Source organism: Myodes glareolus, chromosome 1 (assembly GCF_982192425.1).
Source record: "Myodes glareolus chromosome 1, mMyoGla1.1, whole genome shotgun sequence".
Taxonomy (NCBI): domain Eukaryota; kingdom Metazoa; phylum Chordata; class Mammalia; order Rodentia; family Cricetidae; genus Myodes; species Myodes glareolus.
The window spans coordinates 28,609,710-28,630,786 of NC_142026.1; the positions used below are offsets into that span (position 1 = coordinate 28,609,710).

The following is a 21,077-nucleotide window of genomic DNA, read 5'->3' on the forward strand; positions in this document are numbered from 1 at the left end:
CTGCATAGTGATACTACTGGGTGAGTTTGTTTCCCTGGTTCAGCTTACTTGGTCCCTAACCCAATTCAGAGGCTTACTTCGGACAATCAAATATCTTCTGTGCAGAATTCTAGAAGGTCAGCTGTGTGGGGATGTGGCATTCCTTTAATCCCAGCACTCAAGAGGCAGAGACAAGAGAATCTCTGTGAGTTCGAGGCCAGCCTGGTCTAGAGAGCGAGTTCTAGGACAGGCTCCAAAGCTACACAGAAAAAAACCTGTCTTAAAAAACTAAAAACCAAACAAACAAAACAAAAACACACACAAAACAAAACAAAACAAAAAACCAACCAACCAACCAACCAACCAACCAACCAACCAAAGAATACTATAAGGTTAATACATAGTATTGATGAATGGAAAGAGATTAATTCTTCACATATATTTTCCCTCTTTGCCGCCATGCCATATGTGCTTGGTGACACACACACCCCCACTCCCTGCAAGGCTTCCTGGGTAAGAGATCACAAAACAGCTGGTGATCCATTTGTTCAAGGTGCCAAAAACGGTTTGGCAAACTCTGTGGCCTGCTCTGTTGTTAGGATGTTAGGTGATCCATCAGACACATAGCCATTTCACATTCCTGCGCAAGGCCACCTTTTAGAATAGCTTTTTATTAAATGATAACAGTGTATTTGTTATGTGCCAGACACCACTATAAATGTTTTACATCTATGAGCTCATTTGAATCTTTTAGAGTAACATTATGAGATATGTTACCATAATTGCCCACGTTCTACAAGGAAGGAAAACGGAGACTCAGAGATGTTGAGTAACTCATCCAAGACAACGCAGGGAATAAGTAGCTCCCAGCGAGTGAATAGGGGAGTTGGCTTTAACCCAGAACTTTTGCTCCCCCTGCTTTAAGGGCTGTGAGATTGTGTCGCCGTGCCAACGACTCTGCCCCTCAACAGGCTCCCTTTTGTTAAATTATCTCCAGATGGAGCTGGGTTCTGGCAGTGGTAAAGGATATAAGGAAAGTAAAATCTTGCTTAATGCAGCTCCTTCTCTGCTGTGCAGTCCCCAATAACAGGCTGGGGTTTGTGGATTTTATGTCATTCTCTCCTTCATGTGCAGCAGTTATTAGGTGCCACTTGGAGCTGGTGAGACAGGCCTGTGACTGAAAGAGAACGTTTAGAATGGAAAGAGATGCGTAAGAGAGAGACAGGAGAAAGATAAAACAGGACGTTGAGAGAGAGTAAAAATGAAGGCCTTTTGTTTTGAGACTAGGTCTCACTGTGTAGCCTAGTTCTAAAATCTACACTTAAAGTATTGTGCATGAAATTTTAAAAAATGAGTGTGACACTAAAAGCAATTAAAAAGAAAAATAAGAGACTGTCTAAAAAGAACAATATACCAAACGAATTATGAGAAAATTGGGTTTCAGGTGCAAGCCTGACCACTTGAGTTTTATCCCAGGAACCCATGCAAAAAGTCAGGTGTAAAACGAGCATCTGTAATCCTAGCACTTCTATGGTGGGATGGGAGGCTGATGTGGGATACCATATGTATGTTGCTTTTACTGGTTTATGAATAAAGTTGTTTGGGCCAATGGCTTAGCAGAGTAAAGCCAGGCTTCAGCTTTATTGGGAAATCAGAACAGAGGTAGAAAGAGAAAGTAGGCAGAGTCAAAGAGACACCATGTAGCTGCTAAGAAGACAAACGCTGAACCCTTAGCAGTAAGCCACAGTCTCGTGCTGATATACAGATGAACAGAAATGGGTTAATTTAAGATGTAAGAACTAGCTAGAAATATGAATGAACCACTGGCCAAACAGTGCTGGAATTAACACAGTTTTTGTGTGATTATTCGGGTCTGGGCAGCTGGGAAACAAACGAGCAGCCAGCCTCTGTTTACAGGAGATAGACAGGAACATCAGCCAACTTGCAGGTCAGCTGGCCTAGAGTGTGAAGCATCATTCAAAAATAAGAGAACTTGTTTCAACAAGGAGAGAACCAACTCCTGAAACTTTCTTCTTACACACCACACACACACACACACACACACACACACACTTCAGAAATTAAAAATATGATAAGTTGATAGTTAAATAGTTAGAAGATGGAAATTATATTTATTAGCTTTTTATTTTATTTTTTATCTTATGTGTGGGTATATTGCCTGCATGTATGTCTCACCATGTGTATGCAGTACATATAGAGGTCAGAAGAGGGCGTCAGATCCACATAGGACTGGAGCTACAGACAGTTGTGAGACACACCCTGAGTGCTGAGAATTTGGGTCCTCTGGAAGAGCAACCAGTGCTCTCAACTTCTGAGCTAGCTCTCTGGCAAAATTTTAAATGGGAATGATAACATTAAAAAAAAAGAATCCGATAGTAAAGAAATAAGACTCAAGAATTTTTTTTTTAAAGAAAGGAATGTTTTAATAGGATTTATATTCTAAAAGTTAAGGGAAAGAGAACCCCAATACTAGAAAGAAAAAACAATAATCTAAATTTAAAGTAAATTGAGAACAAAGCCAGAACGCAGAGTGAGACCTCCAGTTGGAAACAGTGGTCCGGGTGGGTCTGGTGCTGCAGTGAGGACACTGGACCAGGTGGTGAGACGTTGAGACTGCACGTCTTCACACTGCTCACCTGCATGACCTTGACCCGTGCTCTTAGTCCACGTACATGGTCTTCATGATCTGAAGTCTCCCCAGATCCCTCCTGGCCAGCAAGCACCGCTCTACTTTTCTCCTTGGAATGTTTTCAGTTTTCACCCTGTTTCATGCTCCTTTCATGATCCTTTACTTCCCGTGTGATGAAACCAGCATCCGCACGGCTGACTCATGCTGCTGCACGGACTTATTCTGCTTTATCTCCTTGAAGCTCCGGTGGTGTTTGCTTTGGTCACTGCACTGTTTTTCACACACTTACTCCCACACATTCATACGCACACCCTGCCTTTATCACCTGGGTTCATCTTTGAGGTTGCAACACTTTTTTTTTAATTGATCCCAAGTTGCTTAGTAACTACTCTTTCCACTGTCTTTGATGGCAACAGAATTGGGCGAGGAGAAAGAGACAACTTCCAGGACCACCTGATGGCAGACTGTCTAAGAATGTGGTGGCAGGGCAAGGACAGTCAGGGACCCTCTAGGCCTGGGTGGATGTTAGCACAGAGTCCTGGACAGAGGAAGTGGTGCTTAGGAATCAAGAGGAACTCGGCCTGGGAAGTCCTGGGGCAACAGCAGTTCTCTAGAATTCTGTAACTCATCAGTGAGTTAGGGATTATAGCAGATTTGGGGGTTGCAGGTTTATGCCCTTTCAAATTCTTATTCTGAAAACCAGTCCCAGTGTAGCAGGAGGTGGGGCCTTTGGGAGGTGATTGGGTCATAAGGGCGAAGTCCTCAAGAATGGGATTGGTATTTTTACGAGAAGCTAGAAAGTTAATTAGCTCTTTTCCTGTCTGATCAGGACAAGACAAGAAACAGGAAGTCAGTCCTGATCAAACCATCTGCCAATGTCTTGATCTTCGAGTCCGCAACTTTGGGAACTGTATAAATGTCTGTTACTTAAGGTCCCTGTGGTTCTTTGCTACAGCAGACAAGACTGACTAAGATGTAGATATAATGCTCCTAAAGTCACACTGTGTGCTTTTAGAGGCTGTAGGTGGCACTTTTCATGTTCCAGAAGGGTATGGCAGTTGTGGGCCTCTTCTTCTGCTGGGTCTTGGGACACATTTCTCAAAGCATTTTGCATCATTAATGGGCCATCAGTCATTCAGAGAGCAAACATAGATGAAGCTTATCATGTCGAAGTCAGAATAAAAAAGGCCTTTCATCATAATGCTAAGTTCCCATCTCTTATGACATCACTGGCATTCCACAGAAACCCAACTAAATGGAGCCCAATGCATCACCTGACCCTTCAAGAGAATACACCACAAGGTACATGCAAATCAGCCTTCATCAACTCATGCATTTTGGCCTTCTCATTTCTAGATCATAAGTTGGCCTACACCTTTTATTCACCAAACAACCGATGTAGCTTACTTTTTACTAAACCATAACAACTTACTGGTCTTGACTTGGTCCTAGGCCTTTGCTGTAGAATTAAGGTCTGTTTCCTCCCCCACCTTCCCAATACCTTGTGGGATAGTATCAGAAGGTAGAGTCATTGGTAGATGATTAGGTCACGGGCACCAAAGTCTTCATGGATGGGATAGTCTCCGTGTAACAGACTTTAGAGAACTCCCTTGTCTTTTCTGCCTTGTGGGGACGTATTGAGCAGATTGCTGACTCTAAGTCAGGAAGTGGGCCTACATCAAACACTGAAAAGGTCGGTGCCTTGATTTTGTATTTCCCAGTCTCTACGGAAGTCTGCTCACAGACTACTCAGTCTATGGCATTCTTTCACAGGAGTCAGAATGGATTAAGACAGCCCTCCTGACTGTACCTTATAGGTTCCTATATTCTTCAGTCACACATTTAAAAAATTAATCGATTTACTTTCATAGACAGCTGGTTAAATCAATAAGGAATAGATGTATAGGTTTCCATAGAAAGCCATTATTTCTAAGTCCTTCAGCAGAGTTTACACTCTGAGGAAGGTACATGAGCTGGACCTAGCGTGTGGAGCAAGCCTCTTAGCCCAGACCCACTCCAAAGAGTGCTGCGGTTTTTCTTCAGCTCACATGAGGAAGCCAAGCTTACTCCACTCAGAGGTCATGGTAGAATGTCCATCGTACCGCCCTGTAACCTTTACACCAGTCACCACACTTTCTGCCACATGCTCAGTCAAAATGAGGTCTTGGATAATCTAATGATCTTGGCTCTCCTTTCTTTGTTCTCAAAATTCTGTTCTTGAGTTTAGTTTTGGTTTTCTTAGCCCCACTTTCCATCTCTAGCCCCCTCCCATCCCATATTTTATTGTTTCAACCCTTTGTTCTCTGTCTCCTGTGGGTTTTCTCATTCACTAGCCTGTTTCCTATTCACTGAACCCCCAAATCCCTGCTATCTACTCTCTGAAGTTTGAATAGGCAAGTTTTGCTTACATGGAAGTTTGGCTGAAGGTTCTGGAAGGGTATGAGAGAAAACTAAAAAAAACAAAACAAAAACAAAAACAAAGGATCGTCGGAATCATTCCTTAAACACACATGTAAGTTATACCAAAGTGGGTTTTTTTTAAAGCATTAAGGAATCCAGAAGTTTGCTAAATCTGCTTTTTTAGATCCAACAAGTAGAATAATGTAACTGCCTCCTTCACCAGAAGTGGGCCCCATTCCAGCACCTTCTACTTTGACATTGTATTCTTGAGTTTTGATTATTTTATGGGTACCACTGGACACATGATCACAAATGTTGACAACGAGTGACCAGCCCCTCACTGAATGTGTCCTTCTCATGTTTCCCTGGACGCTCTTTGGGGGTTCCTCCTCTTTGGTTCACAGAGTCGTCATGTTTTAGTCTCCATTAACAATTCTTGACACACTTCTCTGGTCAGGCCGCGCTGCCTTTGGGCGGGCTTGATACCACATTGTATTTCATGGTTTGAAACACTTCCCTCCCCTTCCGCTTGGCTGAGGCCTCTATGCTCTTCCCTACTTGTGCCTAGGCAGGCCATTCTCACGGAGGCTTCAGAGCTTCTTCACTCATCTCAGCGCGTTGGACACTGTCACCTCTTTGGTCACCAGCCTGCACATTCTAGGGTACAGACTTGCCCGTGTTACACAGCTCTGTACCCCACGAGCAACAATGCACTTATCCCTGAACAGATGTCCAGTGAAGAGTGATGGGTCAATGGACGGATGAGTAAGAGAGGGTAACAAGGAAGGCGCAGGCGTTGTTCCACTAGAGAGGACAGGAAGCCCAGAGCATCCTTAAGCCTGGTAGCACCTGCAATGTGACACTGGCTAAGTTGGGGATTTCAGGACCCAGATCCTGCGAGAGGAACCCTAGGCAGAAAGGCGGCTCGGTTGTCGTCTCCCAGTCGGAAGCTGCCCACGCGGGATGATCCACGCACCGCCCCTCGCTTACTCTCCTGACGCTGCAGCACGGACCACCGCCTTCTCCGCCCACTCGCCCTGCGTTTCGCTCTTGGCCCCACCCGGCCACCGTCGCTCACTGGAACGCTCGCTCGTGACCCGGAAGCGCATTCTCCCTAGCAACTGCGGGTCCGCGACGGCGCCGGCCTCCGGGGAGCGACGGTGAGGCTCTTGCCCCCTCCCCCTGCGCACGCCCGGGCCGCCGGGCCTGACCTTCCCGCAGCGCCGCGCTCCGCGGCCCGGGTCGTGCGTCCTCGCCTCACGGGGCGCCCGACTCCGGCTCCTTTGGTCGCCGCACTACGGCTCCGGCCTGGCCTCGGGACCCTCACGGCCCGCGGGTCCTTTCTTTTGTAGCGCAGTTGAGTGCGTGAGGAGGGAGATGGGATTGGAGCCGGTGGCTGGGAAGGCGCAGCTTCCTGAGGTTCGGGTCACCTGGGGACTGTGTTCTCGTGGGTCTCGATGGAGACTGACTGGCTTGAGGCGCCTCGGGAGTGCTGAGCCACCGCGCTTGCCGATCGCCCGAGCTTTCCAAAGTGATGCACTTTATCCATTCCCCGGGCCGTAGAGACTCATTTCAGCACACTCTGAACCGACCGTTTCCCCAGGAGTTAGCTTTCCAGTTATGAATGAGTTGTGGTTAGTATATCGTGTCGTAGATGTTGTCGCTTCCTGTTTTATACAGGAGGAACCTTTTTATACTGAAGGAACTTGACTCATCTTGAGAAAAAATTCAAGTAGAATTTACTAAGTTGAAGTGTTGGCAGACGTCGTTAACATAGCTCTGATGTCCCCTTCGGAAGATACAGGGGCGCTGAAAACCTCCTTTGAGTCAGGACAAGTGGTCCTAAGAAAACTTGAGATGTTGTTGATAACTACTGATTGCACTTAATATAACGATGATGGGTGAAAGCAGAAGTGTGAACAGTTTGTGGAATTATGTAGGAATAAAATGCAGGAATTTACTAAGATTCACTGTTCAAAACTATCATTTCATTTCACTTAGTATTAAGCACCAGTAGCGTTAATGCTCTTGAAATGATTTTTAGAAGACATCAAGGTTGTCCACATTGCCCCGCTGGGAAAGCAGTAAGATGACACTGGTTAACTACAATCTATGTGGTACGCGTTAAGTGCTGTCTAGTAGGTTAGAGGGTGGAGAAGGACTGATGTTTTCAGGGATATGTTTATGGATGAAATAATAGTTGATTTGCCTCCAAAATATAGATATGCTTTGATTTGTAGATATTGGAGGGACTGAACAAACTAAATAAGTTCTTATATTCCTTAGGGTTTGGGAAACATTTCCGTATGGTTTTCTTTAGTTCATATTTAAAATTCTAGAGTCACTTGATTCTGATCCATTTCTTTCAAAACATACCACGCACAAATCTCTGGTGTTTTTCCCCGTTTGAGATCCAAAACAGGTGCTTTGTCCCTTAGAGAACCTCTGCTTCTGCAGTGGGTCTCATATTTATGCAAAACACAACAGTTTAAGTAAGTTACTGTTTAAGAGGTCCTTAAGAGTCTTGTGAAATTTTGTTCTTTATTTGACTGATATTCTTGAGTATTTCATATGTAGTAGGCACTGTGTCAGGAGGCAACAGAAACAATGGTTACTTAGCAACCAATTATTATGTTTTATCTGTGGTGTGCCCATGTGTATGTGTGTGTGTGTGTGTGTGTGTGTGGTTAGCTTATCAGTCTTTGATGCTTAGCAGTTGACTTAAGCTGTAGAAGGACATTAGCAGTTCAGATAAGGATTTTAAGCTATTGCTTTGCAGAGCCACCAAAGATACAATTATGAAGGCAGATAAACTCTTAAGACCATTTAGGATGTTTTATTGTTCTTGTAGGTATTATATTGTTTAATCTAGTTATTAAGCAGATACTGGAGTGTCCACCTGGTACCCCTTACTGCTTGACTGTGGAGTTGAGAATAAATGCAGGCATGATCCCTGTTTTCAGCAGATGATGATCCAGTAACCACACAGATGTTAAATGCAGTTGTGATGTGTTAAGAGAGTTACAAATGAAATTTATGAATGGAGATATTCAGGATGCATAGGAAAGAAGTGCTTCAGTGAGATTGGCTAGCAGAGCAGAGACCCTGTTATGGCAGGAAGGCAGGAGAGAAAGGGGACACAAGGTACACAAGAAGGGACCTGAAGGCATGTGGAATAATCTGGCAGGACAGAGAGCTGGAGAAGTGGAGTGGGGCCAGATTGTGCTGGGCTTTGGAGGCAAGCTGAATTTTTCTTTGTGCTTTGAATAAAGAGAAGCCTCTATGAAGGTCTTACTTAGGAATTTAGGCTGTGTGTCGGGTGGGGATGACACAGTATGTTTGTGTCTGAATAGTCTGCTTTGTGTTTCTGCCACCAGTTAGCATTTGAATTGTGGACTCAGCCCTTCTTTTTAACTTGTGCACTATGCTTTATTTTGTAAATTTTAATTAAAAAAAATCTAAATTCAAGTTTGTGTGTGTGTGTGTGTGTGTGTGTGTGTGTGTGTGTGTGTTTGTGGGGAGGTCTCTGAGCAACAGGTGGGAGTCTCTCCTCCTACCAAATGAGTCCTGTGGGTTGACTCGGGTTGAATGGGGTCAGGCTTTGTGGCAAGTGCATTTACCTGCTGAGCCATCTCATTGCCCCTCCCTCATGCTGTATTTTAGTTGGAGAAGCTTCTATGTCCCACTAAAAAGATGTACTCATTTTTCTTTTATTTGGGGGAAAAAAAGAATTTTAGGGATTAAAATAGGCCATTGAGGCCAGTTGATTTGAAATATTTTTAAATCAGTACTACTGCTTGGGAACCAGTTTTTGTGTCTATTTTTTTTAAATCCTTTAAAAAACAGAAGCAAATCACATAATATGAAACTTATTGTCAGGCTGGAAGAATTAGCTTAGTTGGTAAAGTGCTTGCAGCACACTGGGACCTGAGTTCTATATTCCCAGCACCCATGTAAAAAGCAAACCTAGTGACGTGTGCTTGTAATAATAGTGCTGAGAAGACAGAAGGATCCTAGCTGCTTGAAGGTCAAGCCTAATCTGTGAGCCACAGGTCCCAGAGAGAGGCTATCTCAGAACAAAACAAAACAACCAATCCCTCCCAAATGAGAACCAAGGCAGCCAACTTCTGAGGCATTAACACCAAAGGCTGACTTCCTGGTCTTCAAGTGCGTGCCTCCATCCACACAGTCCTAGTCATCCCTCCCCCTTTCTCAAGACAGGGTTTTTCTGTAGCTTTGGAGCCTGTCCTGGAATTTGCTCTGTAGACCAGGCTGGCCTTGAACTCAAAGAGATCTGCCTGCCTCTGCCTCCCAAGTGGGCCACAACTACCTGGCTAGTCCTAGTCATTTTTAAGTGTATAGTTCAGTGGTGGTAATTGTTGAGCGAAACGTAACAGGTCTCTAGAACGATTCATTCTCTTCTTGCCTGCTGTTGGCAACCACTGTTCTATTCTCCATTGTCATAGTTTTGGCCACTATGTATATTTTAAGTGAATGTTGCACAAGCCTATATCTGTCCTCCCATCACTCAGTTCAATGCTGTCAGCTCATAAATACATAGTTTTTCTTTCTAGTCTTTGGGCTTTATTCATAGAGCCAAGGTGAAAGAGGTTTTTTTCAAATTTATTTGTTTCTTTATTTAGCCAGTAATGTGGGGAGCTCTGGTGAGTTGGGAAATGGTCCCTTTCCTTCAGTTTTCTGTTACAGCTTGTATACAATTGGTATTTTTCCTACTGTTATTAGTATTTATTAGTGTTTATATCTGGTATAGTGTGGGAAGGTTTTTTTTTTTTTCTTTTTTGCTAACGTATTCATGATACCTGTTTCTTTTTGGTTGTACTTTGGTTATGCCTTTCATTGACCTTGAATATTTTTCTTGTGTTTTCTTAATATGTTAGCTTTTCCTCTGGCTCATTAAGGGTATAGAATGTTGTTCTAATCCTATAGTTTCCATGCCTTTGTTGTTATTCTGAGGCACTTCCACCCGCGGTCTTTTCTTCACATTCCCTCCCCTAAACCCATACCCCTATTAATTAAGTAAGGAGTACTCACTAGGTGATGATTTCCTTATTTTGTATATTCAGGAACTGAAGCTTAAGAAAATTGGGTAGTTTGACTTGGTCAAGGTCAGATAGCTAATGGTTCAGCTTTCAATTTAGGTTTTTTAGTTGTATGTCTTGACTCTAGCAAGACAGATAAGTCTAGAAATATAACAGGAGCTAGAGTGGGGAATTGGAAAGCACATACAGGGTCATGCTGTTTATAAAAGACTTCTAAGAATGCAGGAAGTCGAAAATTGACCACATTCTCGGTAACAAAGTAAACTTCCACAGATACAAAAAAATATTAGTAACTACCTGTGTCTTGTCAGATCACCATGGACTAAAATTAGAATTCAACAACAATGCTCCCCCCAGGAATCCCACAAACTCATGGAAACTGAACAGTCAACTACTAAATCACCCCTGGGTCAAGGAAGAAATAAAGAAAGAAATTAAACTCTTCCTTGAATTTAATGAAAACAAAGACACAACATACTCAAACCTATGGGACACTATGAAAGCAGTGCTAAGAGGAAAGTTCATAGCACTAAGTGCCCAATTAAAGAAAGCGGAGAAAGCACACATTGGAGAATTAACAGCACAATTGAAAGATCTAGAAAAAAAAGAAGCTGATTCACCCAGGCGGTCTAGAAGACTGGAAATAATCAAACTGAGGGCTGAAATCAACAAAATAGAAACAGAGAAAACAATCCAAAGAATCAATGAATCAAAAAGCTGGTTCTTGGAGAAAATCAACAAGATTGACAAACCCCTAGCCAAGTTAATCAAACGGCAGAGAGAGAACATGCAAATTAATAAGATCAGAAATGAAAAGGGGGACATAACCACAGACACAGAGGAAATTCAGAGAATCATTAGATCTTACTATGAAAGTTTATATGCCACAAAGTTGGAAAATGTAAAAGAAATGGACATTTTTTTAGATAAGTACCATATACCAAAGTTGAACCAAGAACAGGTGAACAATCTAAATAGACCTGTTAGTCGCAAAGAATTAGAAGCTGTTATCAAAAATCTCCCTACCAAAAAAAGCCCAGGACCAGATGGTTTCAATGCAGAATTCTACCAGAACTTCCAGGAAGAGCTAATACCTATACTCCTTAACGTATTCCACAATATAGAAACAGAAGAGTCATTGCCTAACTCCTTTTATGAAGCTACAGTTACCCTAATACCAAAACCACACAAAGACACAACCAAGAAAGAGAATTACAGGCCAATCTCACTCATGAACATCGACGCGAAAATTCTCAATAAAATACTGGCAAACCGAATCCAAGAGCACATTAGAAAAATTATCCATTATGATCAAGTCGGCTTCATTCCAGAGATGCAGGGCTGGTTCAACATACGCAAATCTATCAATGTAATCCATCATATAAATAAACTGAAAGAAAAAAACCATATGATCATCTCACTAGATGCTGAAAAAGCATTTGACAAAATTCAACACCCATTTATGATAAAGGTGTTAGAGAGACTGGGGATACAAGGATCATATCTAAATATAATAAAAGCAATATACAGCAAGCCGACAGCTAACATCAAACTGAATGGAGAGAAACTCAAAGGCTTTCCACTAAAATCAGGAACGCGACAAGGCTGTCCACTCTCTCCATACCTCTTCAATATAGTGCTTGAAGTTCTAGCAATAGCAATAAGACAACATAAGGAGATCAAGGGGATTCGAATTGGAAAGGATGAAGTTAAACTTTCGTTATTTGCTGACGATATGATAGTGTACATAAGTGACCCCAAAAACTCTACCAAAGAACTCCTGCAGCTGATAAACACCTTTAGTAACGTGGCAGGATACAAGATCAACTCCAAAAAATCAGTGGCCCTCCTATACACAAAGGATAAAGAAGCAGAGAGGGAAATCAGAGAAGCATCACCTTTCATGATAGCCACAAATAGCATAAAATATCTTGGGGTTACTCTAACCAAGGAAGTGAAAGACCTATTTGACAAAAACTTTAAGTCTTTGAAGAAAGAAATTGAGGAGGATACCAGAAAATGGAAAGACCTCCCCTGCTCTTGGATTGGGAGAATCAACATAGTAAAAATGGCAATTCTACCAAAAGCAATCTATAGATTCAATGCAATCCCCATCAAAATCCCATCAAACTTCTTCACAGACCTTGAGAGAACAATAATCAAGTTTATATGGCAAAACAAAAAACCCAGGATAGCCAAAACAATCTTATATAATAAAAGAACTTCTGGAGGCATTACCATCCCTGACTTCAAACTCTATTATAGAGCTACAGTATTGAAAACAGCTTGGTATTGGCATAAGAACAGAGAAGTCGACCTATGGAATCGAATAGAAGACCCAGATATTAACCCACAAACATATGAACACCTAATTTTCGACAAGGGAGCTAAAGGTATACAATGGAAGAAGGAAAGCATCTTTAACAAATGGTGCTGGCATAACTGGATGTCAACCTGTAAAAAAATGAAAGTAGATCCATATCTATCACCATGCACAAAAATCAAGTCCAAATGGATTAAAGACATCAACATTAATCCGTCCACTTTGAACCTGATAGAAGAGAAAGTGGGAAGTAGTCTACAAGATTTAGGCACAGGAGGCCTCTTCCTAAGCAGGACCCCAGCAGCACAGACAATAAGAGAAACAATGAATAAATGGGATCTACTGAAACTAGGAAGCTTCTGTAAAGCAAAGGACACTGTCAGTAGGACAAAAAGGCTGCCTTCTGACTGGGAGAAGATCTTCACCAACCCCTCATCAGACAAAGGTCTGATCTCCAAAATATACAAAGAACTCAAGAAACTAGGCACTAAAACTCTAATTAACCCAATTAAAAAATGGGGTACTGAACTTAACAGAGAATTCACAACAGATGAACTTCGAATGGCCAGAAGACACTTAAGGTCATGCTCAACCTCCTTAGCGATCAGGGAAATGCAAATCAAAACCACTTTGAGATACCATCTTACACCTGTCAGAATAGCTAAAGTCAAAAACACCAATGATATCCTATGCTGGAGAGGATGTGGGGTGAGGGGAACACTCATCCATTGTTGGTGGGAATGCAAACTCGTGCAGCCACTGTGGAAATCAGTGTGGCGGTTTCTCAGGAAACTGGGAGTCAACCTCCCTCAGGACCCAGCAATTCCACTCTTGGGAATATACCCTAAAGATTCCCGATCATACTACAAAAGCATTTGTTCTACTATGTTCATAGCAGCACTATTTGTAATAGCCAGAACCTGGAAACAGCCTAGGTGCCCCTCAATAGAAGAATGGTTAAAAAAGGTGTGGAACATATACACATTAGAGTTTTACTCAGCGGTAAAAAACAATGACATCTTGAATTTTGCATGCAAATGGATGGAAATAGAAAACGCTTTACTGAGTGAGGTAAGCCAGACCCAAAAAGAGGAACACGGTATGTATTCACTCATAAGTGGATTCTAACCATAATTAAAGGTCTTTGAGCCTATTATTCGTGATCCTAGAGAAGCTAAATAAGAAGACGAACCTGATGAAGATTATTTACCTATCCGCCAGGAGGTAGGAAATAGTCAAGAGTCCCAGATCCCTCATCTGGCATTGGATGACGAAACAGATGGAGGCCTGCGTTGGAGCACCGAACTGAGCCCCCCAAGATCCAAACGAGGAGCAAAAGGAGGAAGAAAATGACGAAGGTCTGCGAGGGATACTATCACCCACTGATACAAGGGGTCGGATCTAATGAGAGTTTTCCAAGGCCTGATGGACCGTGACTGAACGAGCATGTGATCCAACCAGATTCTCTGAATGTGGCTGGTTTTTCTGAATGTGGCTGGCCTGCAGTCTTTCCGAGAAGCCATTGACAATGACACTGGGACTGGTTTCCTCTGCATATACTGGATTTTTGGGATCAAGTCTGTTTGGATGCTCACCTTCCTGGACCTGGAGTGAGGGGGGAGGAACTTGGACTTCCCACAGGGCAGGAGACCCTGACTTCCCTTGGGACAAAGAGGGAGGAGGAGAGGGAGGGGGGGAGTGGGAGGGCGTTGGGAGGAGGGGCGTAAATGGAAACTTTTTATAATTTAATAAAATTTAAAAAAAAAAAAAAAAAAAAAAAAAAAGAATGCAGGAAGCATTTGGGATGCACTTTGGAAGTTAGGAAGTTTTCCAGGCCTGTAGTGTAAGAGAAGCATCTGAGGGGTCAGCGGTGGGTGGGGTGGGTGGGGGCAAGGAGAATGTGTACTGCAGTGCATGGGCTTGGAAGAGCGGGAATTCATTTGGCTGGATTGGGTGTGACTATGGAAAGTAGATGACAACGGAGTTGGACTGAATTGTAGGAGGTTTTTTTTTTTTTTTTTTGATGTCTGGCTTCAAAACAGTCTTTTGTATGTCTTTAGGTACTGTATAAGTCTGATTCAGGGCAGGCTTCTTTTAAAATTTGCCTTCATTACTTAGTACAGTCTTGCACATAATTAATTCACAGGTTTATTGATTGATTAATAGTGTGTTTTCTTACTGTTACTTAGTTACTTTATTAGTGCTTGTGATTGAATTGTTTATTGTATGAGAAGTCTTGAATCTGTTTCATAAAATTCCTTCCAAAGAAGTCAGCATACTTTATGCTAATTCATTTATTGATTATCTCAGCAGTCAATTTACTATACTCAAAGAATATTCCAGTATCATAGGAAATTAGAATCCAGCTTCAACTATAGAGTTATTGGTCATTGGGTAACTGTGTTTTTCATTAACGAATAAAAATTTTTTATGTGTGTGTTGTTTTTGCTGCTGATATGTCTGTGCACAACGTGTGTGCAGTGCCCTCAGATGCCAGAAGAGTGGAATCCTAGTTGCAGACAGTTGTGAATAGCCTTATGGGTGCTGGGAATTGAACATGAGTCCTCTGGAAGTCCTCTTAACCACAGAGACATCTCTCCAGCCCCCATGGTATGGCTTTCTACTGTAATAATGAAAGGAATGCTCAGTGTGGAGGGCAGAGCCCAGGCCTGGCTGGGATTTTTTTCTCTTTCTGCTTTGTAGGGCGGAGTATGTGAGGTGCTGTCTTTGAATGCACAGCCATGCCCACCACATGCAGAACTGACAGTGATATTGCAAGGGTGGGATTAGACTTGCTCTAATTTTAGAATTGAGAACTGAGGTTTCAACTGGGTTTCACTGAATTTTGGTCAGTTAAAAATAATTAATGGAAAACATTTTACTGTTAAAATCACAACATTCTTCGTGCAGTACTTCTAAACGCTTTTATAAATCTTCCTATTGTGGTATATTTAGGCAAGCGTTATCCTTGCTAATATCTGAAGTGGTTATCACCAGCTTGTGTTTGATCAGAGAGTGCATTGTCCGTTATTGTCTCCCACCACTGTTCCCATGGATCTGCAGGTGGCTACTTAGAAGGGCATCATGGTAGTGAAAGACTGAGTCTAGAATTAAGACCATGAATATCATTATATATACAGTCTTGTTTGTTTTAAGTAATGGATTTATAACTGAGAAATTACAAAATAATATAAGTGTAAGGTATCCATAATAGCAGACAGAACACCTAGGTACAGGTACTGCTTTTAAGAAATTACTGCCATTGAAGGCTCTGTGCCACTCCTCTTAATCCCACCTCTTCCTTCTCCTTTGTGAGGTAACCTGAACTTTGTATTTTCTTTATACTTGGACCACATAGTTCATCACAGTATAGATACTTTTACCTTTGGAGAATGTTTGTTTCGTTATGTGTGGTGGTTCACAATTGAAGTCTCAGCACTTGGGGGCTGAGGCTGGAGGACTGTCCTGGGGTTGAGGCCATCTGGTTTTGCAAATTGTACCCTTAATTCAAGAAAAGAAAGCTAGTCTTAACTACTTTTTAATTAGTCTTTTTCTTGTATTTGATCTTCAGTATGAACTTTTCAGTTGCTATTTTTTTAGAACTGTGCACACTGACTTTTTTGGTGTGAATAATTTAGAATCTGTTTCTTTTTAATGTTGAATCTTTTTGGTCAAGAACGGATTTTGCAATTTTTTAGGTCATTTAAAAATGTTTTAAAATTTTCCAGGCAGTGGTTATGTACACCTTTAATCCCAGCACTCACATTCTAACTTTAGTGATAATGCTATTGAATTATACCATTAAATACTATGCTTACAATTTTTGAAAGATATGTATTTTTAGGAGATTTTTTTTTAGTTTTATTTTTTATGGATGATTGTTTGCCTGAGTGTATGTTTATGTACCAGGTGTGTGCAGTGCCTGCAAAGGCTAGAAAAGGGTGTCAGATCCTCTATAACTGGAGTTCTAGATGGTTTTGTGACCCACCACATGGGTACTGGGAACCAAACCTAGGTCCTTCAGAAGAGGGCCAGCGCTCTTTACCGCAGAGCCATCTCTTCATCTATTCTACCTTATCATTTGAGGCACGGTCTCTCCCTCTTGGGGGGGGGGGGTGATCATTACATCTCTGCCACTCCACTAGGGTTAAGATGCATGCAGCTGAAGCTAGCTTTTTTTGTTTCTCACATGGGATTGGAACTCAGGTCCTCATGCTTGCGTGATGTACATTTTATTGATAGAATATCTTCCCAGCCCCAACTTTTTCATCATCTTCTGTGCTTTGGAATAGTTTAAGACAGGAAAAAAAATATTTGCCTTTGCATTTGTTTATGGTAGACCATGTATTCAATACTTAACTAATTTAGTCTTTTGCAGTTAAATCTGTTGCTTTTCTTCCTGGTCACTATCAGGTTTGGTGGGAAGTAGGGCAGTAGCTAAAAATCAAATTCATTTTTCTCACTGATATAGCTATTGTTTAGTATCACTTAGTGAGAAATCTTTTATCTGTTGAAGCTCCACCTTCAACACACAAAAATTTGCATTAGTTTATTGTCTGTTTAAGCATCTTCTTATATATATATATATATGTATATATTTTATTATAGTGACCATTGGTAAGATTATTTAAAAGCTAATCCAAAAGAGTAGTTCTTTTACTATTTAGACTTTAGTCTGTTTTTAATAATGAGGCCTTGCTATAGACTATTTTAAATCCTATATATTTAGATTTTCTTGTCATTTTGGAGAAGTTGTTGAGAGAGAAGTTTTCACTGGATCTCCTGAGCCTGGTAATGGTGTTAGATTAATTTCCTGGTCTACAGGATACAGTTACAACAAAACATAATTGTCTCTAGTTTTCTTTTCCATTCTAGATTATTTATATATGTGTGGGTTTGCTTGTGTGTATGTATGTTTACCACTTGCATGTTTGATGCTCATGAATGTCAGAAGGGGCTGATGGGTCCTCTAGAAATGGAGTTATGGATAGCTATGAGCCACGATGTGGGTGCTCAGATACTCTGCAAGAGCAGCAGTGTTCTTAACTTCTGAGCCACCTTTTCATCCCTCTCTCAGTTTCTGTAGCTGCAGGAACCCGGATGATTCTACTGATGCTTAAGTCCATTATATGGAACAGTGTATTTGTGTGTGACCTTTGCATATCCTCTTTGATATGTACTATCTAGAAGTGGATGTCACTAACCACCTCTAGGTTAGTTGTAATATCAAACAAAATCCTTATATTGTTTAGGGGAAAATGACAAGGAAAAAGTTTATGCATATTTAACATATTTTTCTTGATTCTTTCAGTCTGTGTTGGCTGAATCCACCAAGGTAGAACCTGTGGATATGGAGGCCCAGTGTACTACTGAAGGCTTACACAACAGAAATTTACTGTTCAAAGCCCTTGAAGCTAGAAGCCTGACATCCAGGTGTTGGCAGAATTGACTCCTGAAGGCTGTGAAGCATCTGTTCCATCTCCCTCTCCTAGCTTCAGGAGGTTGCTGGCAATCTTTGACATTCTTTGGCTTTTAGACACATCATCTAATGTTTGTCTTCACCCCTTCACTTGATGCTATCTCTGGGAGTGTGTCTGTGTTCAAATTTTTTCCTTTTTACAAAGCAATAATCATTGGGTATGCCACACTCTTATTTGACATCATCTTAACTAATTACTTCTGCAGAAACCAAGTAAGGTCACATGCCAAGATTCTTTAGGTTTAGGACTTCATTCAACATATGTTAGTCAGCTGTCACTATAATAAAATATCCGAGATGACTAACTTATTTTTGCTTACTATTTTGGAGGTCCAGTCTATGATGAACTAACCCTGTTGCTTTGGGCCTCTGATGAGGTATCACATCATGGTGGGAGCATATGGCAAACCTAAATTGCATATGCCATGACCAGAGAGCAAAGGGAAGAAAGGGAAAGAGGCCAGGATTCCATAACCTGGCCTTGTCACCAATAACATAAAACCTTTGTCAGAGCCCCACTTCTTAAAAATTCTGCTACTGCTCAGTGCCTTTAACCCATGACTCTTTGGGAGATAGTCAAGGTCACAATCATAGTACTTTCCTTGCTTCTGTAGACAGTACAGCTACCTGAGGGAACAGAGTAGGTCTGGGTGGCAGTGGTTTAGAAACCACTGTTGTTTCAAACTGGGGCTAATGTGAGTGACTCTTGACTATTAAATGGGGTTCTGCTATACACTGATCTTCATTGACTGAGAACCTGAAATTTATCAGAGAGAGAAGCCTTACAAAGATAGATGTTTCTGAGACCTGAGGAAGAATACCCTGTAAGAGTCTCTTAGAGTTGATGAAAAGCATTCTAAGCTCCAGGAAAAGAATAAAGATTCTGAGCTAAGGAAGAAACCTTAGATTCTCACCTCTGAGAATTGACTTAGGCTTGTTTAAAGACCAATTGTCCTCTGTATCCAAGGGGTCTGTACATAGTGATTCAACTGACAGACGATCAAAATCATTAGATTTACATCTGCACTGAACAGGTGTTTACTCATTTACTCTGCAGTCAATATACTTTTTACATAGGATTTGCATCATACTTCAAATTATATGAATATAAAGATAATTATTTCCCATACATGTATGCATGTATTTCTCTCTCTGTGCATGTGTACATATGTTCATGGTTGTGTAGTAGTGGCAAGACAAGAACCTCCAGTATCATGCTTAGGGAGACCATCCATCTCCTTTGGGATAGAGACTCTTATTGGCCTGGAACTCACCAATTAGGCTAGGCTGACTGTTCAGTGTTCACGGGAGGATCCTCTGTCTGTGCCTCCCGTGATGGGATTGCAAATGCCACCCAGTATGTCTGGTGTTTTTACTTGGGTTCTGGGGGTTGAACTCAGTCTTTGTGCTTGTAAGGTGAGTACTTTATTGACTGAGCCATCTTTTCCCCGTCCAAGATAGTTTGAAGTACATAGACAGATGGGCATAGATGCAGCTATTACCCTAGGGTATTGGTTTTGGATTTTGGTATACATGAGGGTCTTGGAACCAGTACCCCAAGTATGAAGACTATGCTTAAGGCTTTGAGAGAATGGGAACCTTTTTTTGAATTTCCCTTCTAGACTCTAACTTCTCAAGCAAAGGAAGAAGTAGAGATGGAAACTGGAAATCCGTGAAAAGTGAAGATGTCCTTATGCAGGAGTACTGGAGAATGCTATTTCGGAGACCCTTGCTAGAGATAGTTGTTACAGTCAGTGGAAACATGCTGTATGTGAGCTATGCAAGGATTTAAAAGGTAGAAAATACTAATAGAGTTCTTGAGTTTTCTAATTGACCACTATAAAGTTTTTGAATTTCCAGAGTTTCATCACAAAAATCCCTTGTATATAATTTAAAAGCTATTTGTATTTGGACACTACTGAACAACTGAAATCATTTTCCTGGTGATTGTGTTTGATTTCCCAAGTAGACAGTGATTTCATTTGTAATTGATTATTTTTAATGCTGTTTATGTTGCCTTTTATGTAGCAATGGGTAACTCCTTTAGAATGTCATTGAATAATAAGCACCATAACTGTTGGTAGCCTTCTCCTGTCCTAAGCTGATTGGACTGCCTTTAGTCCAATCATTATTTATACTATTTTTTGTTTTAACTTTTTTTTCCTGCTTAATGGTTCTCAATCTGTAAGTTGCAACCCCCAAAAGACCATTGGAAAAGAAAATATGTTTATATTATGATTCACAATAGTTACAAATTACAGTCATGAAGTAGCAATGAAATAATTTTATGGTTGGGGTCACCATAACATGAGGAACCATATTAAAGAGTCACAGCATTAGGAAGGTTGAGAACCACTACTCTACGTAGTCCTTGCTTTCCTGAAACTCACTAGGTAGACCAGGCAGATCTTGAACTCATGGAGAGCCACTTGCCTCTGCCTCTCCAATGCTGGGATTGAAGGCATGTGCCGCCACACCTGACAACCTTTTTTCTTCTTAAAGTTCGTGTTTAACCTTTAGTTTTGAAATGTTTGTAGAATCAGACACTGTTGTTGTAGACTACTTGTTCGTTCCTGGCTGCTCAGCCCCAAAATAACCACACAGAAATCACTGCTTGGCCTATCAGTTCTAGCTTCTTATTGGCTACCTCTTATATCTTAATTGAACCCATTTCTATTAATCTGTGTATTGCCACATGGCTGTGACTTATCGGCAAGTTTCCATCTGGCATCTGTCTCTGGCGAAGGCTCCATGACATCTCTCTGACTTCGCCTTCTTTCTCCCAGCATTCAGTTTAGTTTTCCCTGCCTAGCTATGTTCTGCCCTGCTATAGGCTCAAAGCAGTTTTCTTTATTCATTAATGGTAATCACAGCATAAAGAGAGGAATCCCACATCACATCCCCATTTCTGTCTAAATGAAAAGGGAGTTTTTAATTTTAACATAGTAAAATTACATATAAAAAACAGGTATCAATGAAGAATTACAGTTACAATATTTATATCTACTTTATCTTTTATCATAACTAAGGAAAACTATAATTGTAACTATCTATTCTTCATCTCCATCAAAGACTCCAGAAGGGTATAATATTAACTAAGTAAAAAGGAAGTACATTATAAGCAACTTCCAAAACTCTAGAATTGTCAGAGACATCTTGCTGCCTGGACAGTCACAGTTGTAAAAC

The 21,077-nt window shown here is 41.2% G+C and overlaps 1 protein-coding gene across 4 annotated transcripts in view; it reads left to right on the top strand.

Moving 5' to 3' along the window:
* The first annotated feature begins 3,912 nt into the window (after positions 1 to 3,912).
* Dis3l2 (DIS3 like 3'-5' exoribonuclease 2) overlaps positions 3,913 to 21,077 on the top strand; it is a 329,266-nt gene continuing 312,101 nt past the window's right edge. For 2 of the 4 annotated variants that reach the window (XM_085697193.2, XM_085697207.2), the window contains exon 1: positions 6,098 to 6,189. The gene's annotated coding sequence lies outside the window, so the exon portion shown is untranslated. Of the gene's footprint in view, positions 3,932 to 6,097; positions 6,190 to 6,339; positions 6,449 to 21,077 lie in introns of those variants that run through there. The other 2 variants (XM_085697205.2, XM_085697203.2) reach the window with 2 other exon arrangements.